The sequence below is a fragment of the Sapajus apella genome, unplaced genomic scaffold (assembly GCF_009761245.1).
Source record: "Sapajus apella isolate SASKATOON/1434 unplaced genomic scaffold, GSC_monkey_1.0 scaffold12, whole genome shotgun sequence".
NCBI classification, from domain to species: Eukaryota; Metazoa; Chordata; class Mammalia; order Primates; family Cebidae; genus Sapajus; species Sapajus apella.
The window spans coordinates 18,274,814-18,297,600 of record NW_022436952.1 but is presented as its reverse complement, the minus strand read 5'-3'; positions in this window follow the sequence as shown (position 1 = coordinate 18,297,600).

The window sequence follows — 22,787 nt, the reverse complement described above, 5'->3', positions numbered from 1 at the left end:
AAATGCCCTTTCTCCCTCTCTCCATCATCCTCCAGTTTGTCTGCTAATTGAAATCCTATTCTGTTCTTCAAAGAACAACTCATAATACCACCTCTTTCTCGGGGATCATCAAGCCTTCACAGTACTCGACGGGCAGTTCTCTCTTAGGCCCATTTAATTCTGCCTCAGACTACAGTTAATTGACCGACAGGGGTTGACGGCACTGCCCACGTCCTTCAGGAATTGCCCGTAGGACCCGGCACAGTTCTACACAGAGTAGATACTTAATAAATGAAAAATCGTTGTGCCTCTCCCGGAACACTGAAAATGAGTAAAAGAAATGAAAATGGGGAGATTGGTACAACTGGCTTGGTGGCAGAAGCAAAGGGATATAATGTCTGTCAAAATCAGCAACTCAGCCCTTCTGTGGGAGGGAGGTAACGCCCTGATTTGTGGCATTTACCGACATCCTTGGTATAAATACTCCCCACATCATGGCTGATTTCAGATTAGCGACATGCCGTCACAGAACTCAGAGTTGGAAAGAGATGCATGCAGTTGTCTTTCTTGAGCCAAGCTGATCCAGCTCAGGTTCCCATGTTGAAAGTTACATCAGTTATTTGCATAGTGCAACACGTGTTCATACCAATGAATCTTAACTTTCAATTGAATAATAAAGTAAGTTTGTTGACCTACATTTTACGTCTTCTTTTGGGGGATTCAGGACACACTACCCCCAGATTAGGGTACCTTGACATCTTGAATATTTTCAGATATAGAAACTCAAGAAAACTGCACAAGTAAGGTCACTCTGACCCTCACCCTGCCTTTCTCCCCTGAAGCAGGTCATAAAACCTGCAAGGATCTTCTGACTTTCCCCAGAACCAGATCACAAGCCTCTCATGTGAGAGGCGCCCTCCCTATACCTGGAAGACAGGAGAGTCCTTCTCTCTGAAGACATGAAAACAGAGAAGAATCTGCACAAGCAGGCCTTGCTAAGTTTCTGCCAATTTATTACACTTAGCTCACTTCCCCTTGTCCACAACTTTCCACTCTTCATCAAACCTACTATAAAAATCATTCAGGTTCAGCCAGGCAAGGTGGCTCATGCCTGCAATCCTAGCACTTTGGGAGGCTGAGGAGGGCACATCATGAGGTCAGGAGATCAAGACCATCCTGACTAACAAGGTGAAACCCCATCTCTACTAAAAATACAAAAAATTAGCCAGGCGTGGTGGTGCACACCTGCAGTCCCAGCTACTCGGGAGGCTAAGGCAGGAAAACCCCGGAGGCAGAAGTTGCAGCTAGCTGAGATCAGGCCACTGCACTCCAACCTGGGCAACAGAGTGAGACTCCGTCTCAAAAAATAAACAAACAAAACACTCAGATTCAGCTGTTTCTTTGAGCTTTCCATTCCTTATGAAGGCACCTGAGCGATTAAAAAAAAAACTTATGTTAAATAATGTGTATGCTTTTCTCTTATCAAACTGTCTTTTGTTATAGGGGCCTGAGCTTCGCATGGTAGAGAGAAAAGGCATTTTCCTCCCCTACACTATATAATTTAAACAGTGTATTTTTGTCAGACCTTTTTCTTTCACTTAGCTCACTCCCCTTTGCCCACAACTTTCCACTCTCCATCAAACCTTCCCATTTCTGGAACTGCTCTGAAACTCTCCCATTCACAATCCTGTAGCTGAGAAGAGCCAAGAGACAGAAAGGCAGGGCAGAAACAAAGCACTTCGTGTGGCCAGGTGTAGTGGCTCATGCCTGTAATCCCAGCACTTCAGGAAGCTGAGGTGGGCCCATCACTTGAGTTCAGGAGTTCAAGACCAGCCTGGGAAACAAGGCAAAACCCCATCTCTATCAAAAATACAAAATATTAGCCAGGCTTGGTGGCACGTGCCTGTAGTCCCAGCTACTTGGGAGACTGAGGTGAGAGGATCACTTGAGCGTGGGAAGCAGAGGTTGTGGTGAGCTGAGGTTGCGCCACTGTACTCCAGCCCAGGTGACAGAGCAAAACCGTGTCTCAAAACAAACAAACCAAAAAACAGCCACTTAGTGTTGATTAATGTGTAGTTCCATGCAGCTACATGCTGAACTATACTTTTCCTTTGCTTGCTCTCCCTCTGGATTTGAGGCAGAGGACAAGCAAGCTGGGGAAGAAGGCAGAAGAGAGGACATATAGAGGAGAAAATACCCCTAGAGTGGGCTTGCAAGGCTGTAATCTATACACCTAGAGTGGGTGCCCAAGGCTGTAATTGATACACCTGGAGTGGGCTTGTAAAGCTATACTCTCTCTGTCACTTTCTTCTTGATGCTGAACTGTGTAGGCTTGTAAGGCTGTAATTTATACACCTAGAGTGGGCTCCCAAGGCTGTAATCTATACACCTAGAGTGGGCTGGAAGGGTTTAATCTATACCCCTAGAGTGGGCTGGAAGGGTTTAATCTATACCCCTAGAGTGGGCTGGTAAGGCTGTAATCTATACACCTAGACTGGGATCGTAAGGCTGTAATCTATATGCCTAGAGTGGGCTTGTAAGACTGTAATCTCTCTGTTATTTTTTTGCTGATGCTGAACTGTGTGTCCCACGTGACTAGAAATGAAACAGGAAAGCATCGGAGTCCTTTTGTAAAACTACAAACTGTTTCTCAGTACCCTCTGGATAAGTAGAAAATTCTTAATTCCACTCATGCTACCTACAATGCCGTTCTCTTACAGACATCATGTTTTTACCACCTTATTCCTAGCAAAATCCTCAAGAAGTGCAGTAGCAGGATGCCTAGCTCATTCTGTTTGAGCATTATGAACTCAGAATCAGCATGTGAATTTTTAGAGCTTGCTGTTTTCAGAGTCCTATGTTCCAGGCATCTGATGAGAATGACTGCATAATTCTCCTAACTTCTATAGTAATTTTCCTCGAGTATGATCTCAGCATCCAGAGTTAATGCTTATGACAGGTCCACATTATTGAGTAAACCGATTGAAAACCAAGAGCTGATTGAGAACGTCCCGTAATCTAGCGACCGTGTTATCAATTTGTGAGCATATCCACATTTCGGTCTTTGAGGGAGAAAATACGGTAAAAAAAAAAAAAAATGAGGTCAAGCTGGGATTTTCAAGCTCAGTGATCGGCTCTAAATGAAGGCATACGCATCTTTGCCTTTCAGTTGTGTGAAAAATCTGCCAGGGGCTAAACTTTGTTGTTAGATTGGCCTAAGCAAGCAAGACAAGCTAGCTGAGACGGGAAGGCGAGGGAAGTGAGAAAGAAGAAACACGTGGCTTCCTGTGGTTTTATGAGGGTCACATCAGCCTTAGGAAGTAGGGGCAGTGCCAGCAACTAAACATATGCAAATGAAATGCAACTTTTCAGGGGGAATTTTTTAAGTTACTTCATTAGCACTGAGGCCAAGGGCAGTCCAGAGCTAATGCAAAGTAGATCTGACGATTTCCCTTTGTTCGCATTGAGGTCTTCAGGGCAGTGGGAGTAAAGGGGTGAAAAGGCGGACAGCCTTGCCCTTGAAAGGAAGCAGAACCTGCAAGCTCTCCCAAGCCCTTTTGGCTTAAATGCTGGCTTTTGTCTCCCGAGGGCCATTCCCCTGCTCCCCGAGAGTCCAAGTAATGAAGCACTTGATTAAGACCTCATTAAAAGTTCATTGACATTCATCGTGACTGGAGCCACCATTGCAGCCCAGAGAGAAGGAGGGAGGATGGGGCCAGCCTAGAAGCAGAAAAGCTGGGTTTAAATTCTCTTTCTGCCACTTCACAGCTTTGTTTTCTTCCTGGTACATTTTTAATCTCTTGGTAATGCCACTTTTCTCACCACTAAATAACTCCAATTCTGTGCCACTGTGAGAACGCACTTTGAAAGCCTTAGTATTTTGTGTGCTCTTATTCTTATTTTCCACCCATTTGCTGTGTTCATCTGGTTGTTTCAGGCTCTATAGGACTAGCTGAGGACATGTATTTCTTGCCTCACAGCGCTGTGAAGCACCCTGAGACACCACAGGCCTCTGAGAAATATAGATCGGTTAGAGGGGAAAACAAGAAGCTCTTGCCTCTGGCAGATGTCCACGCAAGCCACCCAAGCCCCAGAAAGGAAACAGCGCAGGCAGCTGAGAACATCTCCAGACTGTTGATCAGACCCTGCCCAATATTCATAAGCATACAGATAGCCAGGTGTGCCCCTTTGTACAAATTCAAGCTCCTTCCATGAGATCCAGGAACCAAGCACAGCAGCAAATCCTAAAGCGTTCCGCAGAACACTCATTCTTCCAGACTGTTGGCATCCTACCATTGAGGGAGCGTGGAGCTGAAAATTCTGGGCAGCTTCCCTCCAAGGAGCCAAGGAATCTGCAAGGCCACCCTCACACCCACTTGCCACCAGACACAGCCAGTGCCACGGAACAGCCACAAGTTTTATTTTTGTTCGGTTTTCAGATTCAGACATTCTTCTTGAGGCTTAGAGTTTCCACAGCCATACCCTTGAGAGGCATAAAGATAAAGGAAAATCTTGAGTTCCTTCAAAAGAAATTCCAGGTACCTAAATGGCCCTGAGAAGTAAATGAACAACTTGATAAGCAAAAAGGAGACAGTGGCCTAAAACAATAGCCAAGTAGGCGAGAGCCATGAATTATGGTATGTCTGATTCCCTATAGAAACAAGATAACATATATCCATGAATTGTTTTCCAGAAGTTCTGACCCCTACCAAGTGGATTCGCTGGTACACTGACTAGAGATAAAGAATTGAGGACTGAAGTCTGATGACCATTCTTTGCTCTAAATTCTTTCCTGAGGGGCCTTGGAGCAAGTCACATCCACAGGCCAGATATTAGCATTCCTTCTTGCTAACCCCAAATTTTTAGACAAAGCTTCACTTCCTTATCCAATTACAAATCAGAGTCTTTCTCCTGCTGCCGAGAACCTCGGTGTGAATATTCTCCTTTACTGCACCAGGTGAGCAGACCCCAGTTCAGTTCAGTAATGAGACTGAACATCCACAAGTTTTGTTTTGGTTTGCTTTGGTTTTGGGACTTTCACCTTCTCTTTGAGGCTTGTACTTTCCAAGGACATAGCCTAGGAAGACAGAAAATGACTCCATCTGCTCCGGACCTTCCTACAGATTCTTTGGAGATTCTATGAGAATTTCCATTCTCCTAACATCACCTCCAACTTCAAGTAGCCTCTCATTTTTTTCTTTTTTACCTAGAGTTGATATCTTTCCTTGTCTGGGCAAAGGAAAAAATCTTTTCCTCCCAATATTATTGAGGTACAGTTGACAAATAGAAATTGTATATATTTATGGTGTGCACATGATGAAATACATATACGTTGTAAAATCACTACCACAATCAAAGTAATTTATACATCCATCGCCTCACGTAGATACCATGTGCATGCACATGTGTGTGTTAAAAACACTTAAGATAACTCTTTGTAAATATTGGATACAATGAAATCTAAATTTCTCTTCAAAGAATCGATATGTTCAGTTCTTTGTCCTCCATTTAAAAATTTAACTTCCTTGTAGTTTCAGTAAACAACCTTCTCCACCAATTCTAATCAGTAGTTCACATCTGTTTCCCCAGTCCCCAACTCCATCCTGACAGGTCCCAGTCACCTGCTTCAGTCACAGTCCCCAGCCACCTGCTCTAGTCACCTGCTCTGGTCACCTGCTTTAACCGAGGTCACACCTGGCCACCTGCTCTGACCTGCCCATAACTGTCTTTCCTGCCAAACCACCCATCCTGCCACTCCAGCTCCTACCCCTGCTCTCTTTAAAATAGCCAGCCGGGATTAGTCTAGCCTGTGAGGTCTAACCCTAGCCAATAGGGGAACAACATGGCAGTAGGGGCAACCTGTGTCAGGAATAAGCACCTTTTTCCTTTTTTGTCCAGGTGTGTGCTCACCATTGTTCCATTTGTGAGGCACACCCTTCTATAGAAGTAAACTGTCTTGTTGAGAGGATTTACCTTTGAGTGATATTTCTTTTGCAGTATCAAAATTTTACTTATAACATAAATTCCAAGTCTGTAATACGATATTCTTGGCTATAGTCACCATGCTGTTAGTTAGATCTCCAGAACTTATTTATCCTAGAAAGTTTTTATCCATTTCATCGAATATTCTTATTTCATCCCAAATTCTTCCTATGCCCTGGTAGATGGCATAAACTTCATATCTGATTCCTCCAAAGCCAAGTTTCTGAAATCTCAAAGCTTTTATATCTCTTGCAGAAGAGCCATCACTTTTAATATTTTGGTTAAAGATTTATAAAGCTCGGCTTCAGAGCTCAAAAGTTAGCAAAGCCAGTCTTTGTTCTCAATGATTCTTTCCTAGCCAGAGGCAATATTTATGGAGCCTCCCAATGGCTACTTGGCTGTTTAGGGGTGATGACAGTGGCAGTAGCTGGTGACAAAGATTTTTAGCTTGGCCAAACTTCAGTCAGTCTCCTGAACCTTCTTCTAGGGCCATCTGTGCACTTCCATGTAAAATTTAGTCACGGCAAAGAACTCTGCTAAGTTAGTTTAACAAGAAACCCTCATTCTCAATATCTGATCACCCTCAATATCTTATCAGATTCCTCATCCTCCACTAATACCCGGTGGTATCTGGTCACCTTGGCCTGTGTCAAGCAAAAATCTTCTGAGGTCAGTTTATCCCCCTTCCTCCTTAGGAATAGCCACAGTTCTCACTTACTTGGCTATTTGCTTGCTTACCTATTTGCTTATCAATTTGATCATTTACTTTTCAGGGGAATCCCCATTCCTCCTGACGTTCCTCTTAGTAATTTTCCACCCACTGACTCTGCTCCTTGGCTATAAATCCCACTTCCCCATGCTGCATTTGGAGTTGAACCACACTGTCTCCCCTACAGCAAAATTCCACTGTAGTGGTCCCTATTTCTATTGTAACAGTTCTTAATAAAGCCTTCCTTGCTGTGCTTTAACAAGTATTATTGAGTAATTTGTTTTTCTTTTACACTGCAGAAAGAGGGATTAGAAGTAGGTGGCATTGGTAACTATTGGTTAAAGCCAAGAAATTAACATTGTTCATTCTTCTCCTCCCCAATTCAAAATGAAAAAAAAAAAAAAGAATAAGGGTCAAATGGAGATCAGTATTAACTTGATTATTGATAAAACTGGGATTGAATGACAGAGGCTACATGTACAACCACATGGACTTGCTAATTCTTTGCCCTGTGAATCAACCATTTTTTTCTCTGGTCACAGGTCCAGCCTGAAGCCCACAGCCCTTCCCAGGTGCAGTGCTCCGTGGAGAAGCAAAGGAAAGATACACCCTGAGGAGGGGCTGGCTCCAAAAGTGATCCAGCAGGCCTAGCATCTTCTTTGACACTTACCAATTAAGTATATCATCAGGAAGCAGAGAGTGAGGAGGAGAAGAAAGAGTGGGAATGTTACTTGAAATACGAAAAATGTAAAACAAGGGTCCTAAGAGAAACCAGAGATTGTTGGCCAAGGTTGGGAAGGGTAGCAGGGAGCAGGGGATAAATCTGGGGATGGTTAATGGGTACAAAAACACAGACACAATGAATAAGATCTAGTATATGGTAGCACAATAGGATTACAATAGTTAACAATTATTTATCATATATTTTAAATACCTTAAAGAGTGGAGTTGGAATGATCCTAACCCAAGATAGAGGCTTGAGGTGATAGATACCCCAATTTTCTTGATTTGATCATTACTTATTGTATGCCTGTATCAAAACATCATAGGTACCCCATAAATATATATAACTATTATGTACCTATAATAATTGATTTTAAAAAGAAAATTAAATGGAATTGGAAACACATCCAATTTAATACAAAATCATTACTTACTGATAGTAGTACCATAATAAAGTTCTGAACTCTGTTTGCTAATATTTTGTTTCGCTAACTTTGGATCTATAGTCATAGCTTAGATCGTTCTCCGGTTGTGTAATTTGTGCTATTCCTTTTCAGTTTTATTCAGGTATTGTGGTTTCATAAAGTGCCATATGACTTCGGTTTACTCCTGCAGAGCTCCCCGCTATCTTTCGTCACCCGATTTCTGCCCTAAGAGGCTGACCAGTGTCCCAAACAGTTAAAGACACAAAAGGCTAACAGAAATTCTTGAGTTTGTAGGATAGCAGATAAGAAAAGAAACAGCTTGGGCTGGGTGCGGTGGCTCACGCCTGTAATCCCAGCACTTTGGGAGGCCGAGGCGGGTGGATCATGAGGTCAGGATATTGAGACTAACCTGGCTAACATGGTGAAACCCTGTCTCCACTAAATATACCAAAAATTAGCCTGGCGTGGTGGCACCTACCTGTAGTCCCAGCTACTTGGGAGGCTGAGGCAGGGGAATTGCTTGAACCCAGGACGCAGAAGTTGCAGTGAGTCTAGATGGCGCCACTTCACTCCAACCTGGGTGACAGAGTGAGACTCCATCTCAAAAAGAAAAGAAACAAAAACCTGCTGAAATGCCGAAACTCCAGATAACAAAACTGGCTGAAATTGGCTGGAACCAATATGGCTGACTGGAGTCTGTGCAGAACAAGCTTGCCGAGGTCACAGCCTAAATTTCCACTGCATGTTTCATATTAATGCCCCCCCAATCTGCGCATGTGACCCATGAGGAGGCATGGAGGGATAAATGTGTGTGCCTGAGGACATTCCAGACCTCCTCTTTCCTTCCACCAATCACCTGCGAATCTCAGAATCTACCCATTAAGCCTTTGCTAATAAAAGGACTGCCATAAAGCCAGCATAGGAAGACAGATTTGAGCTGGACTCCTGTCTCCTTGTTGGTCTACCTACAATGAAAAGCTTTGCTTGTCTCAAAACCCCAGTGTCATAGCACCGGCTTCTAGTGCATAGGACTGTGAGCTCTTTCGCTTGGTAACAACATCAGTGACTCCACTGACCTGCTGCTTCTAGTTGGGTTTGACCAATGAGAAACTCAGGAAGAAAATTTCAGGGTGGAAGGGGAATGAGACTAGAGCGTTTATTCTCCCAGCCCCTTCTCTGCAAGGTCAACAGAAGCTGTATGTGTCCCAGGAGTGAATTTCATAGCTGCTGTCCAGGTTCTGAAGGAAACTTTCCCCTACTCCTTCAAGCCTTGGGTTGGTAAGAGGACTGCACTACCAATCTGGCATTTCCACACCCTTCCCATACCTTCATTGCCTAACGTGAATGTGACATCTATTGCCTGCTGGGAAGCTAACACATGTGGTTAAACTAACTTAACAAAATGAGCTGGAAAGCTTGCTATTTTTATCTATGCTCCAGAGCACATTAAATATTGCAAGAATTTTCTATTCCTTGAAGGTCAAAGAACTAATCTCTAATGCCCTCTTGGCCTAGTATTTTAGGAATAAGATGGTTCTTTGACAAATGTTTAAAATTTTTCTCATGGTGTTTTTTTTTAAATTTAGGTTTCTTCTTCCTTAGTCAAGTTTAGTAACTAATATTTCATTTAAAAATCACCCATTTCCTTAAAAGCATCATATTTTTTAGCATGGGACTATTTACAGAATTCTCTTTTACTGTTTTCATCTATCCAGAAGTCCTATCAGAATAATAAAACTTTGCCTAATCTCCAAAAACTTTGTAAGTAAAGAAAAAGGAAAACTAATTTTGCTCTTATGCAATTGATCCATGAGGCACAATTTTTTTTTTTTTTTTTTTTTTTGCTATACTTCGCCACCCAGAAACTACGGACTACTTCTTAAATTTGGGAACATCTGCATCATTTTAGTTTGCACTCCCCTAGGCAGAAGTCAGAAATTCACTTTCCCAGACTCCCACGTACCTAGGGCATAGATAAGTGACTTAAGCATCACCAATGAGATTTATTTACAAGAGACTTTGGGACTTCATGATGCAAAGTCACAGGTATCAATTGAGAGCAATTTCTGGTGCAGGTAGTGAACACAACATCTAACTTTCAGAGGCTACATTTGGATTTAAAGGTTGTATCCCATGCCCAGCTTTAAGTAACAAGTTAAAGTCTCTATGCTTAGTTGTGGACAGCGTCTCTATAGAAACCCTCAGATAGCTTAAAGAGGTAGTTGTAACTGTCTCCATAGCCTTATTGTCTGGTACTCTTGGAGACTGGGTGAGGTACCTGATTGTTATGGGCTAACTCTATACCTCCCAAAATTCATATTGAAGCCCTAACCCCCAGTATCTCAGAATGTAATTGTATTGGGAGACAAGGCCTTTAAAGAAGCCATTCAGGTAAAATGAGGCTGTTAGGGTAGGGACCTACTCCAATCTGATTGTTATCCTTGTAAAAAGAGAAAGCGACTGGGTATGGTGGCTTATGCATGTAATCCAGCACTTTGGGAGGCTGAGGAGGGCAGATCATGAGGTCAGGAGATCGAGACCATCCTGGCTAACATGGTGAAACCCCATCTCTATTAAAAATACAAAAAATTAGCCAGGCGTGGTGTCATGTGCCTGTAGTCCGGCAGGAGAATCACTTGAACCCTGGGGTGGAGGTTGCACTGAGCTGAGATCATACCACTGTGCTCCAGCCTGGGTGACAGAGCAAGCTCTGTCTCAAAAAGAGAGAGAGAGAGAGAGATCCCGCGGATGCTCACACACAGAGAAAAGGCAATGTGCGAATAAGCAGGAAGGTAGCTTTCTGCAAGCCAAGAAGAGATGCCAGAGAACACACTGAATCTGCTGACACCTTTATCTTGTACTTCTGACCTCCATAATTGTGAGAAAATAAATGTCTGGTGTTTGAGTCACCCATTCTGTGGTGTTTTATTATGGTAGCTCCAACAAGCTCCTACACTGATATTGTTCAATATATTTATTTCCTGCTTGAATTTGCTGAAATGAGCTTTGTTGTTTGAAACTGGAAACACTGATTCTGCACATCATGAAATTGTAGGAATGGTTTCCACTTTTGGTATGGCTGAGTTAGTTCCTATTGGACTAGCCCTCCTGCAGATGACAGCTATAAACTGTGAACAAACATTTTAAAATTGTCATTTAAAATATTTTTTAAAGTCCTCCAACTACTTAAAGGAATTGGAGAGAAACCAAAAGTAGGCCTGTACCAGAGAGCCTTGACACTTGATCAATGGGTGTTTCATGTTTTCACAACTTTTAGGTTGAGGGCAGGCCTTAATCTTTACCATATGGGGGTGGCTGAAGCTTTAATGAAAAACTTGCTGATTTTTTTGGTCCAAAGAACTATCAGAAAGAGTTTGAGCAGATGACAAGCCCTGGACAATGAGAAGGGAAACTTAGGATAGAGCCATAGAGGGAAGCCCAAATCCTGTGCATATACTTGGATCAAATTTCTGGTTAATCCCCTCCCCATGCATGTGTGGGACAGACCCCAAGCAGCTTAGATAAGAATAAAATAACTGAACTGAAATTCAAGCTGTTGCCCAAGAAACATAATTTTCCATTTTAGACTAATCAAATCAATTGCCCAGTAAAACAAACAAAAATCAATCACTTTAAGAAGAATATAAAAGAGTCCAGAGTTTCCACAATACATTTGTAAAGTCCAGAATACATTTCAAAATTATATGACAAATTCACTAAAATGAAAGTGTGACCCATTCTCAAGAAGAAAAATAATAGAGTTTGAATTAAGATGTTAAACCATCATTATAATTATGCTTTAGGAAATAAATGAAAATATACTCATAATGAATGAAGCAATCATCATTTCAGTAAAAAAACACAATAATAAAAGGTCCAAATGGAGGTTCTAGAACTAAAAAATACAATATTTGAAATAATTACATAAATAAGTATATAAGAATTCAGACATATACATGGGAGTCTGAAATAAAAAAGGAAAAAGAGCAGCAGCTCCTACAAGAAAAATGTTTTCTTTATCCAGATTAAAAGTCCTGATTGGCCGGGCACGGTGGCTGACGCCTGTGATCACAGCACTTTGGGAGGCCGAGGTAGGTAGATCAAGAGGTCAGGAGTTTGAGACCAGACTGGCCAATATGGTGAAACCCCCATCTCTACTAAAAATACAAAAATTAGCTGGGGGTGGTAGTGTGGGTGCCTGTAGTCCCAGCTACTCAGGAGGCTGAAGCAGAAGAATCTCTTGAACCCAGGAGGCAGAGGTTGCAGTGAACTGAGATCACATCACTGCACTCCAGCCTGGGCGACAGAGAGAGACTCCATCTCAAAAAAAAAAAAGAAAGAAAGAATGAAAGAAAAAAGTCCTGATTACTCAGAACCTAGGAGAGGACATGTTGGCCCATGGTCCTTCAACGACTGCCAGATACTTAATGAGAGGGTAAACAGAAGGCAGAGAATAGGATACTGAATCTATCAGAAACAATTGTTGCCACAGTCACCTTATCTTGCCAAGTTAAAACTTTTTTTTTTTTTTTGAGACAGAGTTTCACTCTTGTTACCCAGGCTGGAGTGCAATGGCGTGATATCAGCTCACCGCAACCTCCGCCTCCTGGGTTCAGGCAATTCTCCTGCCTCAACCTCCTGAGCAACTGGGATTACAGGCACGCGCCACCATGCCCAGCTAATGTTTTGTATTTTTAGTAGAGACAGGGTTTCACCATGTTGACCAGGATGGTCTCGATCTCTTGACCTTGTGATCCATCCGCCTCGGCCTCCCAAAACTTTTTTATCTACCCGGCCAGATAAAACTTTTTGAAGGTGATCTCCTGCCATCACTATCACTTTGTTTAAAAAGCGAAACTTATAAGTAACAAGAATGTAATTTCAGAATACATGACAGTCTCCCAAACAGGTTGGTTGACAACTTTGCATTGGCAAAGGGAGGAAGGGGGAAGAGGAGGATCTATTTGAAAATTACTAACACAATTCAAAATATTATTTAATGGTACTGTATCGTACACAATTGTTTTCTTGATATAAATCTTTCCATTTAGGATCTATATTTCACATTGCCATGTATTTTGATGTTTCATTTCGTTTTAATTTAGTTAAAATGTGAAAATCCAATTTCACATTTAAAAAAACAAAATTCCTAATATTTTACTTAATTTAGAATATTCTGAGTTAACAGAGAAATCTCAGGAAGAAAAACTTAACTTCTTCTTAAATCATTTTACCTATGGGCTGGGAAGAAATCAGACGACTGCAGAAATGATTCTGACAGCAAAGGCCCCAGAAATGGGGCTGAAGGTATGTTCCAATTGATCGCTTCATGCCTATGACCCAGTGTAGCCCAAGGCCCTGGACACTAATGTGAAGCCAAAGGAGTTTATTGCATGAGTGAAAATTTTGATATGGATCAACCATGGGAAAATAGCTAATACCCATTGATCTAGTGCCCTGAGCGGGCCCACTTATCTGCTCAAGCAGCCTACATATAAAATTTGCATTGTACTAAATCTTTGAAGTAGATAATTACTTAATTTGGAAAAAATACATAGATAACTTTCCTAGGTCAGTTCATTGTGACGTTTATTTATTTTCTCATCATTTTTATGTGTTCTAATTTTGATGACTTTCAGCACAAATTAAAACATTGTTTACTGCCTCCAATTTTCAAATTTGATGGTGGTTTCATCCTCATGCAATCTCACACTGTTTTCTCTTCATAATGCACATTTTATAGCTGCAATGTCACCTTGAGTCTCATAAAAATACCAATTGAAAGACAGAGCATTGTTTTATCCTCATATTGGTTCTTTTATTGAAGCCATAGCTTTTCCAATGACTATGATTTGCATGTTTTTTCCCCAACTTTTCAAAGGAGGTTGATCTAGTATTTGGAGTAGAGATAGATTTTTCTCAAAAATTGCATAGTTACCATTTTAATATTTTATCATTCTAAGACCATCATGGTTTAAATATACTTTAGCATCCGTTCGTCGGATTCAAGATCCTGCAGCAGGGAGAATAAGGGAGCTTAGTCCTTTCTTCACAGAGCTCCTCTTTCATATTTGCTGTGGCAATTGGAAGACATGTAGCCAGTGACCTGGCTCACTATCACACCTCTTTATTGGGGCACATTTGTGGCAGCTCTCCTGCTTTCTGCCAGCCAGCACCACCCTGGGAATATGCAGCACAGAGCACTTCCTGGTGTGTGACCTCCCACACAAGATGCTTTTCTCAGAGGTGTAGATAGCATTTGCACTCTTGCGCATCCCTCCATGGCCACAGGGCCCAATACCCACCCTCTCCATTATCCCTTTCTGATCTAAATTAATAGGTTTCAAAAGATGCTTTAGATTTCTTAAACGAGCTATTCTTTTTCACACATGAAATATATATTAGCTTAAACGTTCTCCTAAAACAGTTGTATATTGAACATATGCAACTCAAAGTGTCTCATGTAAGGTCATGTACTAATGTGGATACACATTTTTCTTATTTATTTACTTATTTGTTTATTTTTATTTTTTTGCAGAGACAGGATCTCACTATGTTGCCCAGGCTGATCTCGAACTCCTGGGCTCAGGGGATCCACCTGCCTCTGAAATGAGAAAAGATCCCTTGTCCCCCTCACAGGGTGTGCAACAGGAGGAGTGGCTGTCCTCTTCAGTGCCCTGTTGCTCAAATGTCTAGGAGAGCACACAGACGGGAAGGTTGTGGGGCTCCCACCCCACGAAAGCGTCTAGGGGTGGATGTTTACAGCTCCTGAAGCCTCAGTGGGCGTGTGCTACCATATGCTCTTTTAGTTTTGCCATCTATAGCCGGCTTGTGTTAACCAGCTCAATTAGACCCTCTAACTTGTTGCAAGGACAGACAGCTTTCTGTATCCTGGGTTCTTGCCTTGGTTTGTACTGGAAGAACTGGATCACACCTGGGCTTGGAGAATGAGTACAAAGTTTTATTGAGTGGAGGCAGCTCTCAGCAGATGGGGGAAGGCAGAAGGGGGATAGAGTGAAAAATTTTCCCCTGGTGTCGGGCGGCTCAGCAGCCTGGGTTTTCCTCCAGCGTCCCCAGCCAACCTCTGCATTGTTCTGCTTCTGCCAGTCTGTGACCTGCCAGTGGGCCGGTGTCTATCGATGCATTCCTCCTGATGTCCAGCAGCTAGTCTGCAGGTCTACTAACGTCTTAGGGGTTTGTATAGGCATGGGATGGAGGCCTGGCAGGCCAGGGCGGTCTTGGGAAATGCAGCATTTGGGTGTGAAGTCAGGAATACCTGTCCTCACCTAGGTCCACAGGCCCAGGGTGGAGCCCTCACCAGGGACCACAACCTCTTCTACCCAGCACTTCTCTGCCTCCCTTCCATATTACCTCGACCTCCCAAAGGGCTGGAATTACAAGCATGAGCCACCATGTCTGGCCCAAAATTTTCTTTATTTTTAAATACATCTGATAATTTTTAAACATTGAGACTTACGTGCATCCGCACATAAAGAGTTAAATGTGCGGGATCAAGCTACCGTCTTTTACTCAAGTATAAGCTGCAGTGCACATAGGATTCCGTCTGACCAGCAGCCGTGCCCCAGGAAACCACTCCCTTGTTCTTCATCCATGTGTTTTAGTGGGGCTCACTCATGCTCACTACCACAGAAGTGAGCACATGGCCTACACTTGACCAACCAGTTGTCCAGTCTCCACCCTCATTGGTCTGGAGATGAACACGTGATCCAGGGGGAGTGTCCTACCCAGCACCTGGCTTTTTAGCAGCTATGAGAAAGGATGGTCCTCCTTCTCAGGGGTGGTGGGCTCTAAGTACCATATGGGCTGGTGGCTGCTGGAGGCCATGTTGTACATCTCTGGCAGAAAGCTATCTGAGAAGATTACCAGGAAGAACCAATCATTTCCAGGATATGAAGAGAGAGACAGAATCCTGATGTCAACATATGTGCCTGATGCCAGAACTTTCTTGGATATTCCATTTACATCTGTAGTGTAATTGCTAATAAATTATCTACCTCATTTAAGCTACTTTGGGCTAGATTTCTGTCACTTGCACGCAAAGTTGTGCTGACTTTTTTATAACTGCAGCCTACCTTCTTCTGATTTCTCTGATCTCATTATCAATGAACATTTTTAATAACTGTTTCACATTCCACCTGATTTACGTGAATTACGTGTTCTATTCCATATTTCCTATGCTAGCTGCCAATCACTATGAACAAAATGACAAGAAGGGGAGGACTGGATGAAACTAATATTTACTGAGCACATGATGACCAGATGTCATGCGTCGGGACACACACTGGGTCTTTTGTGTCATTTATCCTATTTAATTTTCGCAACCATCCTCTTTTATTATGTTTAATTCTCACAACCGCTCTTAAGGTTGCTATTATTTTCAGTTTTATAAATGAAGAGCCCTAAAATCTCTAAACTGAAATCTAAAATCTTTTTGCCATCATCACTTGCTCCCTCTTCCATTCCCGCTTCATTTACCTCACAGGGATGAGATGTAGTGAAGTCAGATTCACATAACAGGGTGCAGAACACGACATTGCCACGCTTAGGCTTCGTGAAAACGCTTGATCTTTCGTAATATTTTTCTTTTATAAAACTACATATGTTTTTGTATATTAAAACTTTTTGTATTGGGATATGCCTACAATTGATTATACATTTGATGAATTGATTCCTTTTTCTTGAGAAGTTCTTATCAAGTCAATGGCACATTATACATTAGAGCCATGTGAGAGTTAAGGAAACAAGGCAATGAACTCCCTCTTCCGAAGCCAAATTATGCTAGTTATTTATGCCTGAGAGTGAATGAGTTCATCTGATGGTTTCTCAGCTCCCAGTCAATGGATATTAGGCACAGAAGCCTTTGGAATAGAGAAGAAAGCGATACATCTCCCAACCAGGACATCGCTGAAAGAAGTATTTAATCACCATCATTTGCCCAAAGGGTGCTGTGAAAGTGCCAGGAGACTAAGAATTCAGAAGTCAGAGAAGGCTGTGGGCTCCAGGAAGTCTACAAAGGTGCTAGAAGGGCTGTCAGAAGGACAGAGGAAAACAGAAGACGACACACCTACTAAGTCATCACAGCTCCAGGACAGCCCCATCCCGGATTTTCTTTACGGCACTCTGATTGATATTTGCATAAAAACTTGAATTTATGGTACCTCAATTTTTTTCCATAAAATGTTGGCTGTCATTTACAGATACATTAAATCCAATAATTAATGTAAAATCCATCATTTTTGTTGTTCTCTGGCTTTATTCCATGTGTCTATGACCAAGGTGTTCTGTCGTTGGTCATAGTCCATGGCATAATATCCTGGCCGTATATCACTATCGACTCCTACATTAACATAATGACTATTTTAAATCGTGCCCTTTCAATTGTCTCATTGGATTCTCACGGTCCTGTTGCAAGATAAGGAGGGTAAATTTTATTATCCCCTTTTTTACTCAGTTGATTTGCCCAGAGTAGACTCTGAGCGACTATTTATTGAATACATAAAAATGAAGAAACTGATTGAGAGGGGTGTGTGTGTGTGTTTGTGTTATTTGCTCTGAGTCATACTGGGCATCAGAAGTAGAATCCAGCCTTCCTAAAACCTAGCAAGAATATTTTCCCTGCAAATAACAGTCTTTCCTGAGCCTCAACCTGCCAGTCCTCCTGGCAAAGGATCAAAATGACCCCAAGGTGAATGACACAGGAATCAATGGAGGAGCATGTAAGTTCTTTCACAGCTCTGGGTCTTCAGAGCCAAGTCACATACTGGGAAATGCCTGTGACAGAGATGATGACTCACCAGGCTGATAGGAGGGAGGGCAGAAGACGTCTCCATTTTTGAGAACGGAATCTCTTGATCTTCTGGGAGATAATACTTTTAATTTTCATCAGTGCAAAAGTATGTCTCAAACCAGAAGGGGTTTGCCTAATTCATCATGCTCCCATGCCCCACAGTGGGACCCCTGACAAGCAGAACATTGGAGAAGGAGAGAAATGGACATCATGAATGCTCATGAATTGCAAATGCTTCTTCATTAAAGGACGTTGTCTTGCTTGGGACCATCTGCTTGATATAACTGGGCCCAGGTCCTCGGGCTAGAAACATCTGCCACTTTAATAATTTTATCTCTTAATTAAAGCACAACCAAAAGAAGGCCAAACACAGCTATGACCCTGGACATATCAGAGTTTAGGCTCATAAACTGGAGAACACACCGTGTTGGTTCAACGAGAAAGAGAACACACAGGTGTGCTGTTCACACAATGCATGCACTCTCTACCCAGATGAAACAAATTTAGGTCATTGAATCCTCTATCCTGTTGACTTGATGTACTATTTCAAAGACACTTTGTCTTCCAGATTAATTGATCTTCCACTGGTAGGGCCTCCTGACCAGTTGTCTTTAAGCTACACTACCCTGCAGCGTCTTGGTCAAGTCCTTAATGATCTATAAATAAACACTTGAATGCACTAGGGGAGATGCTATTTAAAGAAACCCCACAGCTAATCCTTTTATACCACAAAGAATTCTTTTGTAATGCAAAAACAGTCACCGTTTAACTGATCTACTTTGTAAGTTCAGCTTTTCACATCAGTTTTCACATATATCATCAAAGAAATAGCATGTGGAAACACTCTAGTGTTTACACAATAAAGCAATAGATAAATGGCAGATGACAGTAGTATTTCTCAACTGGGGAGGCACCCACATCATTTTGAACTCAGGTCAAATTGTAAGCATGCCATAGAGATTCTGAGTCTACGTCTATCTTTCCTTCCCCCCCCCTACCCCCACTCCATTAGTCTGAAACCTCTCAAGAGCTTAGCTGCCTATATTTCTTTTATTTCTCATGTTGTTGTCTTGTATTGGACTATGCTCCTTGAGATTCTGCCACAGTGATTGAGCAATAAGTCCCATCACTTTTTCATTCTTTATTCGTTCAACAAATGCTTATTAAGCATCATTTTGTGAACTGGCAACGCAGCCACAGCAAGACAAGGTAATTTCCCCGCGGCGCTTTGTTGAAGGAGAATAAGGAAAAGTAAATATATGAATAAATACAGAGTGCTCAATAAAATGTTAGTATTGTTATCTGTAATGACAAATAAACCAGGGGATAGAGATGGAGATGCAATTTTAAGTAGGTTTTGTCATGAAACACCCCTCTTCAGAATTGTCACATAGGCTGGGCACGGTGGCTCACTCCTGAAATCCTATTACTTTGGGAGGCTGAGGCAGGTGGATCACCTGAGGTCAGGAGTTCAAGAGCAGCCTGGCCAACATGGTAAAACCCCGTTTCTATTAAAAATACAAAAATTAGCCAGGCTTGGTGGCAGGTGCCTGTAATCCCAGCCACTCATGAAGGACAATTTTACATTTCTAATGATACTTAACTACTATGTTCAGAGCCTGAATTTGAATCTATGTCTATTGAGGTCTAACCAAGTTCCTTTTCATTTGAGCTTCTAATTTCAAACCTGATGCTTTCTCAACTAAGAGAAAGAAATGAGATAAACTGTCTTCACCCTATACACACAGTAAAAAAATGGTCTCTTCTTTCCCACGAGGGCAGAATTTAAGAAAATGAAATTGCTCTTTTTAATTATCTGCTTTATTAATTATCCATGTCACAAAGCTTGATAGTTGATTATGGATTTATTTCTTTGAATGGGCAATTCAGGCATGGTAAAACAAAGGACATGAAAGGCCTAAAGTAGGCATTCCCTCTTACTCCCCAGATATCTGGGTCCCCTAGTAATGTATTTTCCAGAAATATTCTGTGCATTTACAAATGGCAGATTGCTGTGCCAATGACAGACCTCTTACTAAAATAATTTGTCTTGTTTTTCACCAAAACAAAGCACATGCTTCATATATAATATTTCACATAATTTCCATGTTAGTACACAAAGAGTGTTCTCATTCTTTTTTAGAGCTAAACTGTGTCCTATTGCATGGGTATACCACAATTTACTGAACCAGTCCTCTTTGATGAGCAGGTACATTGTTTTGGCTTTTTACTGCTGCAAATCTTACTGCCACATTTAATTTCACATCTTTTCTCATATATGCTACTACACATAGCATATACCAAGTAATTCTACCCTTACTTGGAATTACTGCATCAGGAGAATAGCATTTTTAACTTTAATTAATATTGTTAAATTGACCTTCATAAGTCCATAAGGACTACACCAATTTGCACTGCAATCAGTAAACTATAAACAGGTAACAATATTTTTATCATGTTTTATCTAAATCTAGCTACTCCTGCCTGCTTTTGGTTTCCATTTGTGTGTAATATCTTTTTCAATCCCTTTATTTTCAGTCTATATGTATCTCCCTGGGTAAGATGACTTTCTTGTAGGCAGCATATACTGGGATCATATTTTTCTTTTTAATCCATTCTGCCAATCTGTAACTTCTAAGTGGAGCATTTAATTCTCTTACATTCAAGGTCAATATTGATACATGAAGTTTTGCTCCACTCATACTGTTCATTGTTTTCAAGCTTATAAATTCTTTCTTTCTTTTCCTCTTTTTGTCTTTGTGGTTTGATAAGATACTGTCATATCATGATTTGATTTTTTCCTTTTCCTCTTTGTGTGATTGTTTTATAAGAATTGTGAGTTTTATATTTCTGTGTGTTTTCATGATGGTGAATATCAACCTTTGTTTCCATATTTAAGACCCCTTTGAGCATTTCCTATAGGGCCAGTCTAGTGGTGACAAATTACCTCAGCATTTGCTTGCATGGGAAATGCATAATTTCTCCTTCATTTATTAAGCTTATTTTAGCAGGATACAAAATTATTGGCTGGTAGTTTTTTGTTTTTTGTTTTTTTACTTCCAGCACTTTGAAAATGCCATCCCATTCTCTTCTGGCCTGTAAAGTTTCTAACAAAAAGTTTGCTGTTAGTCTGATAGAGTTTCCTTTATAGGTGATTAGATGCTTTTCTCTTCCTTATTTTATTTTATTTTAATTTTATTTTATTTTTTGAGACAGGGTTTAACTCTGTCGCTCATTCTGGAGTACAGTGATACAATCTCAGCTCACTGCAGCTTTGATATCCCAGGCTCAAGCAATCCTCCCACCTCAGCCCCCGAACAGCTGAGATTATAGGTGTGCACCACCATGCCTGGTTAATTTTTGTATTTTTTGCATACACCAGGATCCACTATGTTGCCCAGGCTGGTTTCAAACTCCTGGATCAAGTGATCTGCCAGCCTTGGTCTCCCAAAGTGCTAGGATTACAGGTGTGAGCCACTGTGCCCAGCACCTTTCTAATTTTAAAATTATTCATTTCACTTTGAATTTAGACATTCTGAATATAATATGCCATGGTAAAGTGCTTTCTGCAATGTATTTGCTTGGGGGATTGCTGGGTCTCCTGTATCTGAATGTCTGACTCTCTTGATAAACTTGGGAAGTATTTCATCAATTATTTCCTTAAATAGGTTTTCTAAACTTTTAAAAAAAGTCTCTTTGCTTCTTCAAAAATACCAATAATTCATACATGTGATAACTTTATGTAGTCCCAGATGTCTTGAAGGCTTTTTTCATTCTTTTTTGTTTTTTTCCATTATTTTTTGTTTTTTTCCATATTTGTGTCTGATTGGATTATTTCAAAATACCCGTTTTCAAGTTCTGTGAGTCTTTCTTCTGCTTGGTCTAGTCTATTATTAAAGCCTTCTAATGAATTTCATATGTCTTCAATGAATTTTTTTAGTTCCAGAATTTCTGGAATTTTTAAAGGTCTCTCTCCTTGATAAATTTCTCACTCATACCCTGAATTGATTTTTTGAATTATTTTCAGATCAGTTTTTAGATTTCTCTTGTATCCCATTGTTTCCTTAAAATCAATATTTTGATTTTCTTTTTTTTCACAGGGTCTCACTCTTTCATCCAGGCTGGAGTGCAATGGTGCAATCATAACTCACTGTAGCCTCAACCTCCCGGGCTCAAATGATTCTCACACCTCAGCCTCCTGAGTAGCTGAGACTACAGGCACACACCACCACACCCATCTAATTTTTGTATTTTTGGAGATACAGTGTTTTGCCAGGTTACCCAGCCAGGCTGGGCTTGAGCAATCCACTCACCTTGGCCTCCCATGAGCCACTGCACCTGGCCTTTGAATTCTTTATCTCACATCTTAAGGAATTCTTTTTAATTGGGATCTGTTACTGAACAATTATTGTGGTCTTTTGGTGATGTAATACCACGTTCCTGATTTTTTTTCACGTTCCTTCTGTCTTGTTAATATCTGCACATCTGAAATAGCAATTCTTGTTCCATTTTCTTGAAACTGCTTTTGTAGGGGAGAATTTTTCCTTGAAGATGAAGTTCTTCAAGAATGTTGTTGGCTGAGCAGGATACTTTGGCTTTGATTTTGAGTTCCTGCAATCCTGTGATCTTTGCATGGCTTCCTCAGTAGTACACAGAGTCAATGGCATCTGTGATTTCTTTCATGGTTTAAGGTATAGTTATTAGTTCAAATTGTGGTGAAGTTTTGCTGGGGACTTGGAAGCCAACTGAGCCTGTCTTTGGGCCCTAGTGGTGGCAGCAGTGGAGTTACGGTGCCTGTTTTTAAGCCCCAGGGCACCTTACTGTAACTCCATTGTTGGTGGGTCCTGGAATGCTGATTCTTGGGCCTCCAGAAGCTAATAGTGGGAGTGGTGGGTCAGGTGTGTGGGTGGGTTCTCAGACCCCTTGGAAGCTATTGTGCTGTGGGTGATGGTTGTAGTGGTGGTGGAGCAACTCACTGGGACCCACACAATCCATGTTTGTGTTCCTGGTAGCTGTGATAGGATGGACGAGGTAGTCGCCAGTTCAACAGCTGCCCATAGAAGGGTGGTAAGTATTGTACTAAGCGTGCAAAGCAGAACTTGGTCTCCCTTGTTCCTCCCCCGGCTGGGTGACAGTTGCAGCTGCGTCACCTTGAATTCAG